This window comes from Lagopus leucura, unplaced genomic scaffold (genome assembly GCF_019238085.1).
Source record: "Lagopus leucura isolate 7727_CA_CO unplaced genomic scaffold, USGS_WTPT01 Super-Scaffold_73, whole genome shotgun sequence".
NCBI classification, from domain to species: domain Eukaryota; kingdom Metazoa; phylum Chordata; class Aves; order Galliformes; family Phasianidae; genus Lagopus; species Lagopus leucura.
In genome coordinates this window covers 13,784,159-13,807,701 of record NW_024962252.1, presented here as the reverse complement: position 1 = coordinate 13,807,701, position 23,543 = coordinate 13,784,159, and the positions used below count along the sequence as shown (strand labels likewise).

Sequence of the window (23,543 nt, the reverse complement as noted above, 5' to 3'; positions counted from 1 at the left end):
CTAAGCAATTTATATTCTTCTATGAGAATATGCAGTCCTCATTACTTGTTCTCCCATCACTTGTCATGTTATGGCTAATTTTTAAATTGCTTTGTCCTCACCATCATCAAGAAAATTCCTATATAAATAAATACTAGACAAGTAGTCCGAAGAGACAGTTCTATAATTTGGAATAAATACTAAGTAAATTTTGACATTTGTGGTAGACTAGACTTTAATTAGTCTGATACATTTCCTGTTAATTCTATAGGTCAAATTTTAATTAATATGTCATTGGATATCATATCATACCACATAATTTTCAGTATAAATATACATAATCCATCCAAAAGCAGTTCTTACTGTGTGGCTATAATTATATTTTTAGACACTAAAATTCTTCAGTAAGCTCTAAATCCCAATCATTTTACTGAGGATTAATGTCCAGAAACTGGTCCACAGCTTAAATTCTTTTAACTTCAAAAATGACAGTCACAGCTATCCATTTCTTCTAAAGTTCCAATATTGCTCAAATCAATATTTTAATTAACTACCTAAAGAAACCTCCTTAAATAGAGCCCCTAATCTTCTCAACATATAATATCTATCCCTGTTTACATCTTGAAATTGTATGGATGCTATCTTTTAGTTTTTATAAAATTTTTACATCTCTTCTACCGAAAACATTTATGAGAAGCTTCTTTTTAATTCATTTTACTACAAAACATTCTAAATTATTAAATGGACAAATATTTCTGCATTGCTACTTACATTTTTTTGATTGCCACCAACAGAAAATATGTTTTTAAAATGTTTATTCCTAAAATGTATCTAAATCCACATAGTTAATACTCAAGGATCACCTTGCTAATGTGAAAAGGAAGCTTTCAGGATGGAAAAGCAGGGACAATCAACCAAGGAAGATTATAGACATGCTATGTGATTGCATATTCTCGGTTAGGACAGGGAAGGCTCACCTGGACAAATAAAATGCAAAAAATATATATGCATGGGACCTGACTGTTTGCATCCGCTTGTTGATGAACAAGGTTAAGGTCACTGTAAGGCCATACTGAATTACCTTTGAAAATTTATGGCAACCAGGAGAGGCTCCTGAAGATTGGAAGAGAGCCCAGAGAGTCTGTGGGTGCCCTTTCTGTGGAGGTGTCTAAGGTCAGGTTGCATGGAACCCTGGGCAATCTGACCTAGTACTAAATTTAGAAGCTGACAGCCCTGCCTGTGCAAGGGGGGTTAGAACTTGATGATCCTTAATATTCCTTCCAACACAAGCCATTCTGTTATTCTATGATGATAACCTGCTCTGGTTGATTGTTCTTGAGCACGGGGATTGGACCAGATGAACCAGAGCTGCTTTGCAATCTCAACTGTTCTGTGATTTTGTGACTCCATGAACACGTCAGACCACCTGTTCAGTGTTAGTACTCCACTGAAATTTTCATCTTTTCTTTTCAGCCACTGACAATAAGAACACATAATTCATTTGTGTTGCTAACTGCTCTAATATTTTTAGAAGCTGATACATTCGTGCATACGTACTGAATACTGATAGGAGGAGGGGCCTAACAGCAGAACGATGCAACATCCAAGACTGAAGTGATGAAAAGAATATTTTCTTTAAAAACTAGAGGATACTGATTATAATTAATTTTAAGGTTCCCACTGGTAATAACTATGCTGGAAAAGAGGTTAGAGGAAGGGATGTGACTAGAAAAGATGCAGTTAAAAAGATGTGTATGTTTTAACATTTTTTATCTGAAAAAGTTGAAGCCGTGGTTTCAACTCAGTGTGCCCACTGTATCTGAACCAGCCTCTTCAAGTTATACCTTAATTTGGGACTATATTTTTAAATTTTATTTATTTATTTATTTTAGCACTGGCTCCTTCAAAAAATATTATTTCAAGAGACAGTTTTGTTCTAATTTCAGCTAGTAGATAATAGTGGGCTGTAAAATGAAGAAAACCCTAAACACGAAATCAGCTACTTATCATTTAATACTCAAGAAGTTAAAGTTTAAGGAGTGGGACTAAAGAACTTGGAGACAAAACTTTGTTTCCCACCGTGACCTTCCTTCAAACTCCATTAGCTGCAGACATTGGTAAAATTCAGAAATTCTTACTAGGGATTGTCAGTAATGCTTAAAAGTAACCTTTAGCTGAGTTCAAAAATGAGTGCACATTGAAGATTCAGTAATGCTCAAGAACCTTCTGAAGAGATTATTTGAAGTACAGTCTATATGAATGGAAAAAATTACCTTGCTTTGTTTTGCAGTGCATTTACAGGGAAGCTGTTACTACCATTCTTTACCTGTGTTTCATTGGTTTCCTGAAGTGTAATAATCATAGTCCTCAATTTTACACAATCTTCCTAAGGGACATTAATATTACTGCAAAACCAGAGAGGTCTTACAGATCCTAAGATATATTGTCTTCATGAATGTAAAGATTCCTTCTAATGAAGCATCTTTTTCCATCCTTATGGACAACCACTGATTCAGAAACACATTCAATAAAACAGCTGGGCATCTCAATAAAGTGGCAGTAATAAATAATGAACACCCCATTAGAAATGAGAACATCTGGTCTTCTCAAGACATGGAGTAAAATCTACAGTACATAAGGCCTATTCACATTGTCTTCTAAATATTTTATCATAAACATACAAACTGACTCAGCTCTTTGTGTGATTAATATCAAAGACAGTATTTCACAAGCATTTATCACAAGGCAAAAATATAATAGCAGGATAGTGCATTAAGAGTGTAATATATAACTGAAGTATAAACTAAAAGTGCTACAAATTCAAATAAATTTTATAGTCAAAGATATCCAACACTCTAAGGAATCCTAAAGGGACAGAAGTATGTTCTTTATCTAAAAGACTCATAAAAAACAATACTACCATGAAAACAATAACACTACATTTATGATGTAGTTAAAAGCAGACAAACTGAAATGTGAGACATCTTCATATGCTTCTTATGAGTTATACAAGTCATAAAAGTCTTATGAGAAACAGCTGAGGAAACTGAGGTTATTTAGTCTGGAGAAGAAGAATCTCAGGGAATACCTTATCTCTACAGCTACCTGAAAGAAGGTTGTGGTGAGGTGGGGATCCTCTTCTTACATGTAACTAGTGATAGGACTAGAAGGGATGGCCCCAAATTACTCCAGGCGAGATTCAGTTTGGATGTTAGGAATTCTCTAAAGAATGGTCAGACACTGGAATGGGCTGTCCAGGGAGATGGTGGAGTCACTATCAGTAGAGGTATTCAAAAAATGTTTATAGAATCACAGAATCACAGAATTGTAGGGGTTGGAAGGGACCTCCAGAGATCATCGAGTCCAACCCCCCTGCCAAAGAAGGCTCCCTACACCAATGTTTATATGTTGTACAGAGGGATGTGGCTTAGTGGGAAATATTGGTGATAGAAGAATGACTGGACTGGATGGTCTTAGAGGTCTTTTCCAACCTTGGTGATTCTATGATTCTATGTTATAAAGCATGTTACAGTACTATGCAGTTCTGTTGCTTCTGTGAGGTATGATGACTTGGTTTTCCTGCTTTCCTTTTCTTTTTACATAGGACATGTATGTTAAGTCCTAATGTAAAAAAATATATTTGTTCAACAGACACTCTGTAAAAGTAGCAAATAGCATGTATTTTCTGTGTATATCATCATAGCTGTTTAGATTGAACAAATATTGAGAATTTATAAACTTTTGAACTTGCCAATTAGTATAAAAGGACATACAAGATAAGTAAAAATAATTTCTGCTGGTCCTGTCTAAGCTTGATCAAAGGATTAAGAGTAGATGAAATGTAGTAGAATGAAACTTAGATGTCATTCATAGCACATACAGCATCTGTGTACTAACATACTCCATCTCTCATTTGAGTAAATTAGCCTTCATTTAGCTATGTGTTATGCTGCCAAGTTGATTCCAAGCAGTTTGTTTTATCTCTAGTTAATCCTGCAATTTAGCTGTTCCATAGAAGCTAAATATGAATGAAGTCTTTAAAACCATATATTTGGGAAAGGAATTACATGAACATGCTCTTATAGCAGAAACAATCTGTTTCCACTATTTCAGCAATGAATGAACAAGCATAACTGAAGAATCAGAAAAAAAAGGAGAGGAAGTGGCACTCTTATCAGTTTATGACTGCAAGAAAAGACAAATATAGGAAAGGGAATTCTGGAAGGCTCAAACCATATGTCAGAGGTTATTTCTAGGTGTTAGATATAATAAGTAATCTGTACAGGTGGTTTATTTCTTGTGTCTGGACCAGTACATCATTTCTGCTATCAAAATTAAAGAGTAGTTGTCCTATAATCCTTATGGCAGCCCTCCTGTTTTGTGATTGTACTACAGACTGATCATTTCTTTGATGACAGACTTCCACACAGCAACCACAGTGAGTATTGGCCTTAGGCTGTAGGGTAACTGGATCATAAAACTGAAGTGCTGCGAAGATTAAATCAGAACCTGTAGAGCACAACAATGAGATTGAAGAAAGGGAAAGTTATGGAACCCATTTGGACCACAGGAAACTCAAAGGTCCTCCACAGAAAGGCTCAAGAACAACAGATTTGACCGTACAGCAGCTGCTGGTTCACAGAGTAAACACATTTTCTCATTGTCTTCTACACAGCTTTTGTTATTTCTCTGCTGACTCTGAACTGCCAATTCTATAGAGTAAGAATAATTATACTGTGCCATATTTGCACAGTAGCTCCTGTTTCATGCATTTCATTCCTTTATGTTACAAAATAAATATAACACAGTACATAACTGCTATTGTTTTTTTATTATATAGAACATTGCAAAGATCTTCTTATGTAAGAAAGATTAAAAAATGCTATACATTCTATGTTTTATTGTCAACATATGGCTATATTTCCTATATACCTAGAAATCAAAACTGACACTTGATATCATTGTAATTAAATTCTGGTTTACTACTGCTTACTTTTACCATGGAACTAGGTTTATCATTCTTTGTAGCAGAATCCAACATGTATCTTAACAATTGAGATGAAACCTGGATGCTTGTAGATTTATTGTACTTCTAATTAGAGGGTAGTTTCCTCTGAGCAATAAAGATGCAGAAAACCTACCTAATCAGCTTGAAGAAATGAACTCCAGCAATTATTTGCCTAGGGCATATCAATTCAGACAACAAAAATGCGCAATCCATTAAAGAGAGGAATTAGCTTTCTTTTAAGGACAAGTGTTCTGCTTCACTAAATAATTTTTCTAAAAAAAGAGCAACTTTGTATTCATATCTGAATAGGGCCATTGGCTTCACTTTAAACATCTGTAATGAAGTGAAGAATTCAAATAATTATATTCATCCTTTAGGAATAAAGAAGTCTGAATGTAAGTTATAGTAAATTCCATTAAACTTTTAATCTTTCAAATGTGTTATTAACTACATGAATCAAAGATTGGAAAGAAAAATAAAGTGTAAAAGCCAGTTTTATTTTTACCACTTTTATGTGTGATCACCAGCTGTAACCCAAAGTTTTTCATAATATAGAGTACTCTTTTAATTGGTCCTTCAGCCAGCAAAATGTAATCAATTATATATGCTTATTTCTATAGCTGTGGAATTTATAGCTGTGATAGAAACACATGTCATGATTTCAGTCTTTTGAACATTTCTAAATCCCTAGCAACAAAAAGATACAGAGGTGCTGATATTTTGTTCAGAATAATGTCACGCACTTGCACATTTCTAGTCACTGAATATATTATCCATACACACATAATTACACAGCATAGCTGAGACTGGAAGGGATCTCTGGAGGTCTCGTGTACTTTCAAGGTCATCAGCAAACTAGTCTCTCCAGATCATGTCATGATGGTTTTTCAACAACTTGGAGAAGCATGAACTCCATAACCTTCCTGGACATCTTGTGCCTAGTCCAAGCGTACATACAGGCTTTTTCAATAACTTTTGATACATGCTTATGTCTTATAATGTAACAAATCCATGCTCAGAAGACCACTAGGAGATGGGAGATATTAGTCAAGAGATCCCAAATTCTCCAAGGTAATGGGACACCTCATGTGGTTTCTCTTATGCCAACCCCAGACACTGACAACTATACTGTCCAGAACATGTCACCTTCCTTCTCCAGAGAAGAAGTGGTCATCAGCTCATTCCATCTGAAGACTGTAGGTTAGACATATACAGAAGAGACGGATCCTTGAAGTATCTATTGTGGTCAAAGTAAATAAATCAATATGTTTTTTTCTAGGGTTTTGTTTTGTTTTATGTGAATGTTATTTGATTCCTTTAAAAGTGATGCGAAGAATTTATTATTAGCAAATCACAGTAAAATAATACTTATAGCATGACTACTTATTAAATCAAAAGTATCACTCCTAATTAAAAGGAGTGCATACAGCAGATTTACAAGAGTTGTTTTAAACTATAGAGAAGTTTTCTTGAATTAAATTGAATCTTGGCAGTAATTTATTTTTGCTAACTTTGCTGAATGTTATCTCTACTGCTCTTAAAATATCTGTGAGAGAAATATTGGTACCACTGAGCACAAAAAAAAAAGCAAACAAACAACAAAAACTACAGTTTGCTTTGCTGCAGTTACTGCCAAATAGAAGTGCAAATATCTTTATTCTGCTGCCTTCCTCATCTTTCACCATTTCATGGTTCATTATCTTCTTAGTCTACTTTTGTTTTTTCTTGAAGATCACCTCTGGAGTTTCTTTCAGTATCTTTCTGCTGCATGTTATTCAATGGCTCCTTCTCCTTTACCCTCCTTCCAACTCCTGATTCAGTGCTGTCTTTGTTCCAGTCTCTAGAGTCGACAAAACAGAATAATTGCACAGTGTTTTTTATGTGTAGTACCCGATGTCCGAATTTACTTGATGGGCACCAGAAAAATAAGTGATTTGTAATAGAAGCTAGTGAGTGGAAAATGAAGAGTTATAAAAAATATGTACTTGAAAGCTAGGGGCAAACTTTCAATGATAGTAAATGGTTATAGTTCCATTCTATTCAATTTCTAATACACCATTGAGTAACTGCTTATTTTTTTCTGCTTTGGAAGTAAAAATATATTCTGGTTATTTTCTTGAGCCAATAATTTGGGAGCAGTTTTTTGACTGAGGAGAGAATGAACTGGATAGAGAATGACTGCTCCTTTCACTATATAGAGAGCAAGGCTACCATGCTTTGCAAATAGCATCTTGGATAACATTAGCTATGCTAGATTTGCGTGAATGTGATGACATACATTGCCCAGAGAATGAAAGGGAACATCATGAGGCAGCCTACATGAATGTGTATTTACTTCAGCAACATTCATAAATTTGTACCATCTGAGGATTTGGCTACTGAAGCTCCTTTTCATTCCAGTGCATTATCACAGAGCAACAAACTATTCACAGTTTCACATCTCATGAGGCAAAACTCTGAGTAGTTACTGATGACTATGTTTGAAAATTAACAATTCTTCTGTTAATGTGCAAATTGTGAGACAAAAATCCTAGACAGTGGTTTGTGGATATGAGATTTCCCTGTTTTCATGATTCACAAAATTCCCTTTTTCAAGCAAGCAAGCAAGCAAGCCTCTCTCAGCTAAGCATATAAATTCAAAAGAGGTACAACCTGTTCAGATGAAAGTAGTTCAACAGTACAGAAAATTTGCTTTGTCACAGATAAATATTTCTCAACCAAGAGATATGAACAAGAAAAGTAATTATATTGGATTTTCATGTATTTATCAGGAATTTATTTAATTTACAAGGTAAGGCCAGAAAATGCTTGTGGAAGTAACATTGTTCAATTACATACTGTTCAAATTATGTTGTCTATTATTTTTCATGATGAGTGGATTTCTTTAGCCTTATTTTCTGAGGACCTTTAAGCCTAATTCATGCTACAGAGGAGACTTGGAGGCAGGTTAATTTTGTAAAGACACTATTAAACAGGGGTAACTACTCCTAGGGTAACTACTCCTACTGCTTAACAGCAGATTTGTTGCCTGTAAGAACAGCTACAGTTCAGTAGCAGCCTGCCTCTGCACTATGTCTACCCTTTTGTGTACACATGGAACAGGAAAGTATGCAGAATGCAAAAGAACTCCGGCTGTGCTAAGTCCACTTCTCATCAGTTCTCTCTCTTTGTAGCATGACAACCATCAGTGGGGAGCAGCAGTAAGCACTGATGTGATGTATGCCAAGGACCATATCTGAAACACAGAAATGAAGAAAGTATTGCAGCAGGAGATCCAGTGTCTGTAGCAGTCTGCAATAGCTCAGTGCTCATGACAATGGGAAATCTATGTTTGCCTGTCTCTCCTCACTTTTTAACTTATCTTTGTATAAGAATTTGCAATTGATTTCTGCGGTTACAAAGAAAACAGTCCCCTCTACATTTTTAATTTAATGTTAATTAAACTTCTTCTCATCTTTAAAAGATAAGAAGAGAGCAAGATCTGGGAGAGTGGGCAGCTATATGCTCCAGGCTGTAGGGAATTAAGACTGGCTAGTTGGTTTTTTTGCAAGGCTATCTTGTAAAAGATCCAGATCCTGCGTCATACCTTGAACGTATATTTTATGAGTGCCCATTATTGTTATGTCCTCTTCACACTGGAATCATCAGCCTGGATACGCTTTCAAAAGCCATCTGTAGACTCTATATGTGGTTAGTAATCTTCCTGCATGGCCAACACCTGTTCTTTATCAGCTGAAAATCATGGAAATAAAGTTATCAAATCACAGAATCACAGAATGGTTTGGGTTGGAAGAGACCTTTAAGATCACCTAGTTCCAACCCCCCTGCTATAGGTAGAGACACCTCCCTCTAGACCAGGTTGCTCACAGCCCCATTCAGCCTGGTCTTGAGTGTCTCCAGGGAGAGAACATCCTTGCTGGGCAACCCATTCAGCCAAAATAATACACCACTGCTCATGCACAAAGCATACATTCACATAAATGATGAAAACTTTACACGTTCCTTGTTGCTATGTAATCAAAGGACAAAAATCTAGACAGAATCAATCATCTTCTATATAACACAAGTCTTAATTGGAGCAAGACTAATTAGTTGCCTACTTTTGATGAGAAATAAGTAATGAAATATTTTTTTCATTTCTTTTTAAAAGTGAAAGATTTACTGCTCAGTTTTAATGTCATTTTAAACATTTCCTCCTCTTCTAATCTGTGGTACTAATTTAATTTAGATATCACTGCAGCAGAAAAGCTCTCTGCAAAGGGATTCATATACATAAGGTGAAGCAATATCATTTTTCAATCAAATGTAGGAGTCAACAGCAAGCTGAATATGATGTTCTGCTCTTGAGATCAATTAAGAAATTTGGACTATGGATTTAAAATGTCATCAGCTGATGTAAACTCTAATAAATTATATTATAATTAGTATTTCTGACTATAACACCTCCATTCCAATCTCTCTTAAAAGCAAACAAATTAATACGCCTCATGATTTAGCATGCTGACACAAGGAAACCATGCTGATTATTACACAGTAATGAATATATATATCATGAATAGATTCATTGGATTGAAACAGCTATAGTGTATGAAATATATATATATATTAATGACAAATAATATTACTAGAAACAGTTTTAATGTAGCTAAAATTCTGTTGTTACACTTGTTTTATCTGTTAATAGCATAGTTGGTTTAAGAGAATAAGTTTAATAAAAGCTTCATGGACTTGAAATCTCCAGAGACTTATGCAGAACAATTGTAATTTTTCATGGCATGGTTCACTAGACTACTAGTTCCATGCATTTTTATTTCACTGTGATTTAGCTTAGAAATGAATCATCATTATTTTAGACAACAATGTGACAGGTAGTACTTTATCAGCAAAGATTTACAAGGATCCATCTTCATCCTCAGGACCATGTACTGAATGTTGATGTTCTATTGAGGAATTCATTTTCCTGTAAAAATTCATTCAGAGGTCATCAGCCCTGCAGGGGAAAGGTTTTCTTCTATGTGTTCATATTTACATGCAAGAAAAATCAGAGCCTTTGTGCAATCTGTGTATTTTTAGCATGTCTCAATTTTGTATACACAGATTTTCCATTCAATTTTATTTCATTGGAAACTTTTATAATGTTAAGTATGGGATGAAAGTGCTGGACCTTAAAAAAGACTTGAAATAAATATTTTTTATGCTTTACAATGGGACTCTTGAGCATATAATAAGTTATTAATGATTTACAATAAGTAATTTATGGTAGTTTTTTTCATAATATCCATTCTGTAATTTCAGAAATACTTCACTTTGTATATATTATTACTAAGGGAAATATTACAATGCTGAACTTGCTCGGTAAGTGTGATTTCAGTGGGAGTATATTGATCTGTGTTAGCTCTGGATCTGACTCTAGAATGTTTTCAAAGGAGTGTTTGAATATCAGTTATTCATAATCAATTATCTAGCTGAACCACCTTAAAATATTTAGGAAAGTCCAACAATACCCAAAACTAATAAGGGTCTGAGCTATTATCTTAAGTTATTTTAAAAGTGAATAATTGCTAAGTCTCTGTGTGCAGCCTTATGACAAAAGGTAAACAGACATAAATCTGGAAAGTGGGATTGCATTAATTCTGCTGCAGTTCCCAGCTTCGGTTGTCTTTATTCCCACTAGTAAATAACTTAATTTTCTGTGTTTGATTTCCCCATCTCCAAGGTAAAGATGATAAAATAAATCATATACACTTTGCAAGAAACTTACAGTTGGCAATACTCTACAGCCAGGCCAATCTTGCGTCATTTGGAGATCACAAAACTAAAAGGATCTGTGAATCCCATCTACTAATGCTGAGAGAAATAACTCTCCTTCTAATCATTCTCACCATCTCCTACAATAGGCTCCATCCACCCCCTTGGTCCCATGGTCAAAATCACCTGCCTCCATTCTTCATTAAATGCCTTTACTAGTGAGGAAAAAAAAAGAAAAGAAAAAAAGAAAAGAAAAAAAAAAAAGGAAAAAAAAAAAAAAAGGAAAAAAAAAAAAAAAAAAAAAAAAAAGCAGGCATTAAAGGAAGGAAAAGAGAAAGCCAGGGCAGAGAATCCGTCAGCAGAGTTGATGACAATCGTGCACAACATATCCTGGTTCTCCTGTCATTCCCTCTTACCTCTCTATCTTTCCAATGCAGAAGTGGTGGGAGAACAAACCTTGTCCGAGGAAGGAAAACCAAATGGAAAAAGACAGTTCATGAACTGCTGAGAAGAAATCGTTTCATGATTATCTATTTCTCTGGAAAGAAAAAAGAAAATAAAAGCACTTTGACATATCCCCACAACCTAGGTCTAACACAAGACATAAACTTCAACACAAACCAAGGTATTTAAAATACAGGTTACACAAGGATCTATAAAAGAAGAAAAAAACAAATATACAAAAAAAGTCCATTAGGATAATCAATGGATAATTAATGGTATAGAATACAAATGTCAAGCACTTGCCATCTTGGTAAAACCGAAGGAGAAAATAAAACTGTCAAGGAATGCATCCCATGCTTTTTCTAAAACCTAAAGAAGTGCTTGGTTATATCTGTGGGTTTTTTTAACCATGAAGAATGTATTCCCATGAAAATTTCCAACTTCACTATCACTTTCACTAGTTCTATTAATTATAATGCAAATGCATGTAAGCTTACACTTATCTCCTTGTAACTCACCATGTACTTTTGAAATTGACAACAAAATGTGTTTTGTTTGGGTGTTTTTTTTTTTTTTTTTTTGCCAAGAAGGGAATTTATATACAGTTCTGTGCAATAATCCAATTAAGTAACTTGCTACAGTACTGTTGATACTGTTGGGCCTGGAGCATCTCTCCTATGAAGAAAGGCTGAGTGAACTGAGTCTGTTCAGCCTTGAGAAAAGAAGACTGAGAGGGGACCTGATCCAGGTCTATGAATATCTAAGGTGTAGGGGGCAGAATGGCGAGGCCAGACTGTTTTCAGTGGTGAGTGGAGACAGGACAAGGGGAAATGGCCGGAAACTGCAGCATAGGAAGTTCCACACAAACATGCGCAAGAACTTCTTGACAGTGAGGTGACGGAGCACTGGAACAGGCTGCCCAGGGAGGTGGTGGAGTCTCCTTCTCTGGAGATGTTCAAGACCTGCCTGGATGCCTACCTGTGTGACCTGCTATAGGGAACCTGCTTTGGCAAGGGGGTTGGACACGATGATCCCTGGAGGTCCCTTCCAACCCCTACAATTCTGTGTGATACATTAGCCCTTCAAACGTCTACTAAATGACAAAGATCCAGATGATTTTCATTCTTGGATTCATACTGATTCCTGACTCGACTTTTGGGAGTAAAACTGAAGCCAACTACAGACATTTAAGGTGCAGCACATGTAAAGGTGAATGAGATCCAGATTTATGGCTTAATTTATGTACAGCCATTTTAAGAAGGGGTAAGCAAATTCTTCTAAGTCTGTCTCAGAGTGCATTGGGTGCTTTTTAAATGTTAGCTGGAAGACTGGAGCCGACCAGAGGTCTGTGGTCAAGCAGACAGAATATGAGAAAATATTACACCTGAGTGAGCCAGCTAATTCAGCAGAAACTTAAAGCATTAGAGATGAAAAGGAAAGCAGTTTGAAAAAACCGTGATTGGTAACAGAAATCAAGCAACTTCAATTAGACTTGCCCCCAAGGAGATGTCTGAAGCTGCAATATGAGTACAAATTGCATCGTGTTAAGAAAGTATTGAAACTCTCTCTTTCAGAACCACAAAATCTACTTTGAACAGACAATAGGCCTACCAGCATATAAAGTGGAACAAATTAAAACTGTCAACATCACAGCAACTGTTTTAAATTGGTAACTTAGCGTGACCCTGAAGCGGAATAAAAATTAGATGTTCTGATAATATTCAGAAAAGTGAAGGTAGCAATCAGCAGTCTGCCCTAGCAAATGGCAACGTTGTAATATGCAGAGCCCTCTTAAAAGCTATTGGCTCACCAACAATAAAGCACTGCTTTGGAAACTTTTACAGTTTGTGTGCAATGATCTCCAACAGAATAATCATCCAAGGAAAAGAAGTCATTACCAGTGAGTAATCAGCAGATAAATGATTTATCACTAGTTGTCTGAACAATCAGTCACAGTGATTGTGAAAATTTGAGCTAATATTTTTAAAAAATAATACGGAATCAATATATAATCTCTACTCCATTGCAATACAACCAGAAAGAGTATGAAGGATCTATCAGCATCCACCACTGCTGTCTTCTTTGTGCTGTTGTTTAAGTAAATTCAAGAAAATTAAGCACCTGCTCCTGGTATACTTTTCAAATTCAACAGGTTGACAATTTGACAAATTAATTAAATAAATTCAAAAATCTAGCTCCCAAAATATGCACTCCCATACACAACAACCAGTCAGAATTGAAAAAAAAATAAAGGAAATGTGAATTCAGGAGTCAAAATGCTAAGTAGTGCAGTGGACACACAAGGAACAACTGCTCCACACAGTGAGCAGGGTGGATTTGTACTATATATTAGTGCCCTATCATTACCAGGCTGCATGGACATTTGGGCCTCGCAAAGTTTCCAGCCTGGAAACTTCTGAGACCCTTTCTTCCACGCCCCCCCAAAAAAGAGAGAAGAAATCACCAGGCTACTGTTTTTTGTAGGAGAGGACTGCACACATTCTATTGGTCTTCAAGATCAAGGCTCACCTCTCTGCATCCCTGGCTCAGGACAAGGGTGATTCAAGCAAATAAGAGACCTCATCCCAGGGGCATCCTGAACGCTTCACAACTGCTGTGCTACTTCAAGCGCCATTAATGTTCTATACTAGATATTTAGCAAATGTAAATGGTGAGGATTAGACAGAAGCTCAGGTTGAGGATCACAGTTTTGGTGTTAGGTGTTTCCATTTAGTCTAAATCACAGATCAGACATCATGGCCTTTTACTAATTTTTGAGTGAATAGATTTAGGATGGGCTGCAGTAGCTTTCTTACACATTCAGAGTCAAGGAAAACAAAGCATGTGAGTGAAGCTCACTTAATGCTGGACAGACAAATGTAATAATGTGGTATTATGCTGAACAGATACACTTGACTTGTCGCTTGCCACCTGGCCCAGAATGTGTTGGAACTGCAGACTGTGACCTTTCAGGGGTAAAGTTGCTCCGTGGCATTGACATTTACCCAGGCTTTGGGAGTTTTCTGTCTCCTAATACCATGACTGCTTTATGACATATGGCCCCATTCTGGCATATTCCATGGGGGAAAAGAAAAGAGAGGCAAGACATGTAAAAAGGGGTTCAGCAGCCTTGGTGACTGGGGTAAGGAAAGAAGGAGGCAAGAAATCCAGACCTGCTTTTTTTTGTAGGCTGAGCATTATCTCCAGGGAGTGGCAGCTCACCAAAACTCCATTAATTTTACTGCATGGATTTTATTGCACAGAACAGTGACTGTTCCCTGCTAGGGCTGTCCTACTTTCACTTGGTTCAGCTGCTGTCTCCAAACTTCAGTTTGCTGCTGTTCCTGGATGCAGACATTGCTCCCTGTTCTTCCACCAGATTAATTTCTGTTAGTTTGTCTGCAGAAGTCATCAGCAGGTGATAAAACCTGAAGTTAAGATCTTGAAATAAATTCAGAAAACTGCAAAATAAACCAGTCTCTGACCAAAAGCCCCTGCAATATAATAGATAATACTTATCATCAAAAAGCAGGCAGCATAGCAGGCTGGCAGCTCTAACATACACTAATATGATCACACTGTGGCAACTGTAGAGAGGATGCTGTTGCACTGACAGAGAATGTTGTCTATAACATCATTTTTCAGTTACCATTTCTTCCATTTCTTACTCAGATTAATAGTTTTTTATACTATTAAAAGCATTTCCTTGAATCTGGGCTTTAAAATTAATGCAAAATTAATGCCCATGCTATTATGATAGAGAAAAAAAGTGCAAATCAAGGGAAAGTATATTGCCTTAAGCTCACACTCTGCATCCAAGACGATTTACAGTATTTTACTGAATTAAAAGGGCCAGGAGGAATGGAAAGATTATTCAGAGTTGGGCAATCTTTTAGTGGGACAGAAAAGAAAACATGGCATTTCTATACTGTCAGTCCCACAGTCAGAGTGCAGAAGGGAAAGGAAGCCTGGCAGGGATTCAGCGTTGACCTGGCACTGCAGAGCTGCCATAACAGCCATTCAGGAGCACCCGCAGCAGCAGTTGGAATATTGTAACTTATGCCACCGATCTGTTCTCATATGCAGCTGGCTCAGGTCATGATAATGGTGTCCAAAGTAATTTACAGCATCTGTGCACCTCCTCCAAGTTACACTGTGTGCCCCACGGCTGCAGTGAAGAATCTGGATCATTAACTTTAGAGGCATTTAACTTATGCTTTCATTATGATTGCTGCCTGATCGCATCCTATTACTCAATCTGCAGCTAGGTTGCCATGACAAACTAAATATCTTGATGCAATGAGAAGATAGTAAATCAGATGTGTTCTTTGAGAATTTAGGTGATAGGAGCTCTACCTCCAGGATCTTACCAGATAATCATTTTCATGGCCACTTGACAGTGGCAGCTGTTATGACTTCTGCATACTGCCTCATTAACATTTGCAGGATTCAGCAGCCTGCAAAGATGCCGCCATTATCTGATTCATGAACACTGCAGCAGTGCAGAGAGGCTACACACGGCCACATATTCATTAACCTGTGCTTGGGCAGCCATGCATGTGGTCTGCTTTTCAACATTATTGGGAACCTCTAGCAGGCGTCTTAGGGCATCTACTCATACTCTTAAAAGAAATCAGCTCCTGTTCCTCATCTTTGTCTTCACCCTTAATCTAAATGGACATTTATTTCATGACATGTAGGTAATCATCATAGAATCTCTAAACATCTTAGGTTGGAAGGGACTCTAAAGATTGTCAGTTTCAAACACTTGCTGTGGGCAAGGTTGTCACCCACCAGACCTGGCTGTCAGAGGCCCCATCCAGCCTGGCCTTGAGAACCTCCAGAGGTGGAGCACCCACATCTTCGTCGAGCAACTTGTGCCAGTGCCTCATCAACCTGAGCACATAATTTATTCCTAACATCTTGCCTAGATTTCCTCTCTTTAAATTACAGCCATTTCCCCTGGTCCTATTACTATCATACTGTTTAAAATGTTGCTCCACTTTCTACTTACAAGATCCCTTCGAGTATTGAAAGGCCGCAGTGAAGTCTCCCTGAAGCCTTCGCTTCTCCAAGCTAAATAAGCCCAACTCCCTTAACCTTTCTTCATTTTAAATATTAGTAAGCTGTTTTTTTTACCAGTGAATGTGAGCTTAAGTTGTTGAAATATGCTTCATCTTTATGAGCCCACCAGATATTAGGTACTCCCAAACCTCAGTTTTCTCCTTTAAACTAAATAACTAAATAAATAAATCAAATTTTATCAATATTAATATTAATATTAAATCAAATATAAATTAAACTAAATAAATCAAGTCAATAACTCCTGTTTTAATGTGAGTTGGGTTCAGACTAACCTTTCTGCTAAAGGAGACGTAGATTTTTTTTGTTGTTTAAAAAATTAAAAAAATAAAAGGCTTTGGTTTCTGTAATAAGGAGCAGAGATATTATGTGCAGTTATGTTCATAAGCATATAAAATTTTGCTTTAGAGTAGCACAGTAAAATGCTGTAACAATGAAAAGGACAGAAAATTTCCTTGGGTAAAGAAGCTTTATTTACAAGCTCATGGCTAAAGATAACAGACTGTCATAAAAGCTGCACGTTATATTATTGCATGTTGCAGTAAGGAGAGTGCGAATAGTGTGAATATGATCAAGAAGCCCTCTTGCACAGATAAGCACGCTGTTTTCCCTGGAAATCAAACCTGTCTACGAGTAAAGCTCTGAATTTAAGTTTTAAGCAGGTTCTTTTTTGACAAGTCTTGATCCTCACATGGTTTTAATTACAGTGAAGGTAATCTCAGAGTGCATATATCATTAGCTATCAGCCAAATGCCTTCAAAGTTATGATGATGTTATAGCTCAGGAATGCTCACTCCACAGCCCATGAAGTTACTTGTGGCCAACCAGAACACATAATTCAGAGTATAGCTGCTTTCAGCATCCATCTCACTGCAGGCAGTTCAATAACAGCCTGGGAGAGGGAGTTCAGTTAATAAATTGATTATCTTGCTGACATGTCAGGAGGAAAGGATCTCAAGCAACAACAGTGAAGAGGAGCAGTTTGCAGTTGTAACAAAGACAGTCCTTGCAGCCTGAGGAAAGCTGTCCCCACTCCACATAGCCTCCAAGAAAGAAGCTCCAACTGGTTCTCCAGCTGCCTCCAGTGGCACCAGACCACTCACTTCTTTTGTTGTACCTGGGGAAGCCATGCTTGTGGATGATGTGGTTAGAATGAACAGATTAATTTTAGCTCTCTTGGAGAGTGTTAAATATACTTTTTCTTTTTAGAGGGTACATACTTCCCTATTTGCTACCTTCTCATTTTTCTGACCTTTTCTAGTTTGTGTTCTCAAGCTTTTACACACCATCACAAGGTTAGAAATACATTCTTGTATCTTAAATTAAAACCCAGCTTATTACTGCAGCCTAGGATTTGGAGTATAAGTTGTGAGGCATTACAGTACAAATTGCAGCCATTGACAAAATTATATCTCATTCACAGAGATGGTTTATATTTGTACAACTTCTGGCACATTCAGATGTGATCTCTACCAGAAATTGTAACATTATTATAATAAAAATAGTAAACTTATATTTTTAATGAGTTTTGAACAATTTTTTAACCTGTCCTGTATCATAAACACTACTTGAAAGGTAAACCATCCAACTACTGCAATACAATGGGACAGACTATTGTAAAATCTCTCTTACTCTCATAAGCTTTTTTCATTATCAGGGGAGTGCAATATCAAATTGGTTTAACTTCTTGACTCCCAAGAGAGAACAAGGAGCTCACAAATTAAGATTCTACTACAATAATGTTTTATTGCCAGGATTAAATGTGAATGACCAGTTGAATGATTAGCTGAATTAGCATGGTAAGTAAAATCCTTGGTGGCCAAACCTTCTCTATGCTCAAGAACGTGTCACTTTGTATGACCTCATTTATTTTAATAATATGGCAAGCCCATGACTCAGAATTTCAGGCTGAAGATATATGAAGAGTTGCACACTACTCATGATTGTTAATGAACCCCATCTCTTGATGGAAATGAAGTTGTATCTCATTACGTATCTTTGTCAAAGAAATGCTTCCCTTCTCCTCCCTTGTAAGGGAAACCCTCTCAGGAACCTCTTGTCAAATTTCCCCTCTCATTTACTTGTTGAAGTGAATGACCTTCATGATGACAGAGTCACTTATTCTTTTGCTCAGGACCTTGCTCCTAAACCTGTGAGCTGAAGAAAGAATTAGGGCTTCACTTTAATACCTTAAGATCATCAGGACTATTGAAAATGTTCTGTAGATTTTTAAGGTGGGAAGATAGTAACTAACCTGAATAAGAAGAAAAAAAGAAAACACACTAAGCTAAGCTGTTAGCAATTCTTAAAGATCTTGTAAGTTAATGAATCTGTAACTATTCAGAAAGACCTACTGTCTTAATTACTGTTGAAAGGTAAGCCCCATATGTTAACTGATTTTCAGTGTTGAAGATGAGCAACCTGCTTCCAATTTGAATTCTGATATCCTGAAGGCTTATTTCCTCCTAATATCTGGTTTTGAATGTTTATTCATGTATGAAGCAATGGAATAAGAGCTGGACTGCAGTACTAGTGATATTTTCAGTGTTTTCTTTTCTTTTGCGTGCTCTCATGAAGCATTCTGCATCATAAAAGACACCCAGTCATCTCTTTGTTTCTAGAAGCATGTTCAATCACCTCTAGGCTATCGTATCCTTGGAGAGAAATTGAGATCTAACGGAGGCTCAATCACCATGCAGAAGTGTTCAATTCTGCCTGTTCACTCCAGAGGAATTGAACAATTATCATTACTAATGTAGTCCACTATGTTAAGACACTGGAAGAGGAGGAATATTTTTCTTATAATTTCCTCTTTATTTTGTAACAGGTAGGAGAAGTTATAAAATATCTGTTTATATCAGGTGCTTACACTTTTATTGACAGACCATTCTGTATTTCCACTTCTTAATCTTACTGTAGCTCACAACTTTTCAAGAAAGTCTGACGTAACCAATTTGATGACTTCTTTTATACTTCAAGTGCATTAACTACCTTTTCTCTGCTATTCTGTCCTTGTGATTCTGATTTTCACTGAAAAACCTCTGCTAAAGCTTTTCACTCTAAAATATTGTGCTAGTAAATGATAGCAAAGAGCTGCCATTCTGTCTCAAATAGAAATATTGGGGCAGTTTTTACCAAATGTGTTCCTGTCTGTCTGTCTGTCTGTCTGTTTGTTTGCTTGCTTAAAAAATATATAAATATCTTATCTGGAATTAGCCACCAAAATAAAAAATAAAAAATAAAATAAGTTTCTGGATTACCTTCCCATTTCTTTTCCAAATTAGGTTCAGCTTCATTTTTGAGGCAGTTTATTATTTTTCAGGAAAAGAATCTAACAATGCAAAACTTAAAAATCAGAAAGTGGTAATTAAACAGTCTGTAATTCATTTAATTCTCCTAAGTGTAATGCTGCACCTATCCCTTGAAAACAAAGTGCTTCTACCAATAAGAAAAATATATGCTATATTCTTGGCTGTTGTTTTGTACCGTGCCAGAAGAGCAAGAGAAACATCGCGACAAGAGAGTCATAACATTAAGGTTATGGAATGTTGTGGCTCTGGAGTTGAGTACAGAGAACCTGGTACACGTCTGTGAAACTAGCAGCCACAGTATCACTTATTATTTTTTCTATTAAAGATAATGGCTTTATAAAACTAAAGCAAAAGCTGCATGCAGCTTGACAGATGAAATCACTGCAGAGAGAATACTGATAGCTGTGCAATTCCTCCTCAGCCCTATTTGAGATCCATCGTACTGCCAGCCAACCAAAAAAAAAAACATTTAATCAAGTTGTGTAGTTCAGAGATGGACTTTTTTTTGGTTGGTAGTTTGTGTTCAGTCTGAGGTTAAGGTCAAGAAATTCCTCAAAATAAAGAAATCCCTATCAGTATCCCCTCAGGAAGAAAGAGAGAATCCCACTTCTCATGATGAACAGTGCATTCAGAAAACTCTGTGTGTAAACTTTACAGAGTCCTGTGCTGTACAGAGAACCTGAAAAGGTTGTGCTAGAGAGATTTAGCTTGAGATTTTGAAAGTTCATCTTGAAGATCTGGTAACAGATTTTCAATGATTTATTTAGAGTTGGGTATCTGAGTACTTAGTGAGCTTTGGCAGTCTTCAAATGTAGAGGGTCAGAGGTTTGCAGGGATGTATCTGCCATAACTAAAAGAACAACTGTTGCATTCATCTGACTAGTGAGAACCTTGCGCAGCTCAATCACACATCTCTGCTTCTGATGCCAGTGTCTTCTGCACCTAAGATTTTCATCAAAGAAAACTGAAAATCCAACATTCCCACTGAAAATGCTCTCAGATGACATGAATACACCTACTGCGAATTTCCTCAGTTTGCAAGCTTGTTTGAATGTTTCACTTCTCCCTTCACTGCACACTGGTTGGGATTACTGCAAGTCTTGCTTTAGTACCTCATTTGCTTCTGTTCCTTGTCATCTGGCTTTTGCTCAGATGTAGCCTTATCCAGTTATGGCAGCATCAGGTTCTCAACAGTCTCTTTCTTCCTGCGAGACTGTCTTACTGCTCATAATTCTCCATTCTCCTACTGTGCTTTGCTCCCTAGAAACTGCTACCAGTAACAATATAGGAGAATCAACAGCAGGTTTCATTAAATGTACAAGTTTTAGATACCAGGAGATCTCCATGATCTCTGGCTCTGCAGAGATGTCATCCAGCCCATATTTCTGTGTTTCATGAACTCCATGAACTGTGCTTTTGTACTTCTATATCCAGACGCCTTCTGTTTCACTATTGCCTCTTCCACACACGTATCAAGCCTCTCATCTCAGCCTCAGTTCCCCTCACTGAAGCTTGCATTCTCTCTAGCCAGTTCCCCATATAACTGCTTCAAGGCTCTCCTCCTTCCCTACTCTCACCTGTTTCTGCAGCCAGGGTCTCCATTTCCCAGAGCTGTTCCATTACCCACTCTGCCTCCCGATGGTCTCTCTTTCCCTCTCCTCCCTGGACTCACTGCAGCCTCAGGCTTCCCACAACCACCTTGCCTGAATCCCAGGGACAGCAGAAGGACAAGAAGAGATGCTCTTTGCTGTAGCATCCAGTTAGGAGGAGACAGGCATTGCCTCCAGCATCCCAACAGAGTAATTTCAGGAAAAGGGCAAGCTGCCTGTCAGCTGGAGCTTGACCTCTGCACACAAGAATCATTGCAGGTTTTTACCTCTGGAAAATCTCCACTCATGTGTAAGCTGCAGTTTAGTAACTTGATCATATTTAGACATGTTTATAGAAGGACAGCAAGAGGCAACTTTCTTCTGCAAACCCCTTTTCCCACTCCTCTTCATTTGGTGACCTCAAAGTCATGTCCCAAAAGTCTAGGAGGTAGAAAAGAAAAAGGTTTTGAAAGGGCTTCACTTTTCATAACATGGGTAATAAGCTCATTTTGCAGATGCATTTCATGTTATATATAACACACATGCGTGTACGTATACTTGCAATAAACTTTACGTAATTCTTCTTGCATTCAAGCACAGCTATATTTACCAAAAAATCCCATTTTCCTCTCCAAATAAAATAATTGTAAAAGAAAAACAACCTGAGGCAGAGACTTCAGTTTAAATATATATATAGTGAGTCAAACATAAAAGCAACAGAAGCAACAGCAAACAAGATTTTTAAAAAGGAATTGCTGGCAAGATTTCATGTGTGCCATCTTTAGTCAGTGGGAAGGCTGATTTCAAAGAGAAATTTCATGCACTTCAGTTTATTCATGTAAGTAGACCAGGGAAACAGAAATTTTCTCTTGCACAGTGTTGCTACCTAAAGCCACTTCAAAAAGTGTTAGAATTGTTAATGTTTGCTTTTACAGTGCTTTTTTTTTTTTTTTTTTTTTTTGCACTGCAGATTGGATTGGGCTGGCAATATTGAAACAATGGGAAACAAAGCTATTATCAGCTAGTACAAAGTCTGCACAAACTGCATGTTGCGTCTTTCTACATGTGTTTTTTTTTTTAATCTAGCTGTGCTTATTAAGACATCATTTAGTGAAAATAAAAACTAAAAAATACCTGAAAGTGTTTTAAGAAGGAATACATTTTAAATTAATACAGCTGAAGAACAAATGACAATAAAACTACCAATAGTTTATGGATTTTTTTTCTTTTTATGGTGCTATTGTCATAACACATTGATTATTGTTCATGAAGTATTTAAAAAACAATTTTGTCATTTGTACTGCTTTCTTTTCCTTTCTCTTCATTCAGACAATGAATATAGACCAGTCAATTGGTATTCTGATTCTGTGGTTTTAGTCAATTCTAGTTGCCTTGGCACAAACAGTTTTGCACTATTTCAGTTGAAAAGACTGCAGAGATATGTTTATCCGTTAATCCAAAATACCTGAATGAACTGGAAACATTCATATAATGAGAGTTCTACCAGTAGTCTTAGGTTTTGCATATTTATTTTAAAAAACAGTATAACAGTCATATTTCAAGCAAATTTTATATGAATAGAATCAGAATTTCTTCAGTGTTGTTTTAGACTTAGTTTTCAATTCCAGTATTTCTTTGATCAGGAATTTGGAATTAAAATATTCTGTATTTGAATATCCTATTGACAACTGTTTATACAGAATAGCATGCCTTGAATGTTAATGGCACAGAGATGTTTCAGGCATGAATGCTACCACTTTCTCTGCTACTGCATCTTTCCATCTCCTTAAATGATCATGGAGAAGGGCATGAATCCTAAACAGCTACATGTAGGGGATGAACTGGGCCTGAAATAGTTCATGGGAAAAAAAATATAATAAAAAGTTAGTCCTCAGTCCACAGCAGATCAATAATTTTGTTTTCCTAGTTTGCAGTAAGTTAATTGAATAGGAAGTCTTGGGAATGTACTGCAAACATTTCAAAGCCTAGATCTTGCTAGCACGATGTAAGCAAGTTCAAGTTAAACATGCAGTAAGATTCAGATCCCTTCTATCAGTAACCCCCTTTTTTTTTTTTTTTATTGGTAATGAGGCCCCAAATACCTGCTACAAAATGGAAATAAACTGAAAGAAACACTCATGTGCTGGACTTTTTGCTATCTGCAATCATTTTTATGTATTATGAAGAGGAAAAAAAATGGTTCTTAGTATAATGTTAAAATAATTCCCCAAAAGATGTCAACACTTACCAACTCCTCTGCATCTATGAATAGATCCTGAAGAACTGAGAGCCTTCAAGGAAATGTCTAGCAGGTGTGGATAGAAGCTTTTCTACATTTAGCATATTCATATCAGACATTTGCAAAGCTTAGGACTAGATAAG

At 36.7% G+C, this 23,543-nt stretch overlaps 1 long non-coding RNA gene across 1 annotated transcript; it reads right to left on the bottom strand.

Annotated features, from left to right (window-relative positions):
- Positions 1 to 6,480: 6,480 nt before the first annotated feature.
- On the bottom strand, positions 6,481 to 21,757 carry LOC122181761. The gene is made up of 4 exons (XR_006179573.1): positions 21,449 to 21,757; positions 11,152 to 11,273; positions 8,574 to 8,719; positions 6,481 to 8,222 (listed from the first exon to the last, which is right to left on the bottom strand). It is a non-coding gene; the product is annotated as an uncharacterized LOC122181761 (long non-coding RNA).
- Between the last annotated feature and the right edge of the window lie 1,786 nt (positions 21,758 to 23,543).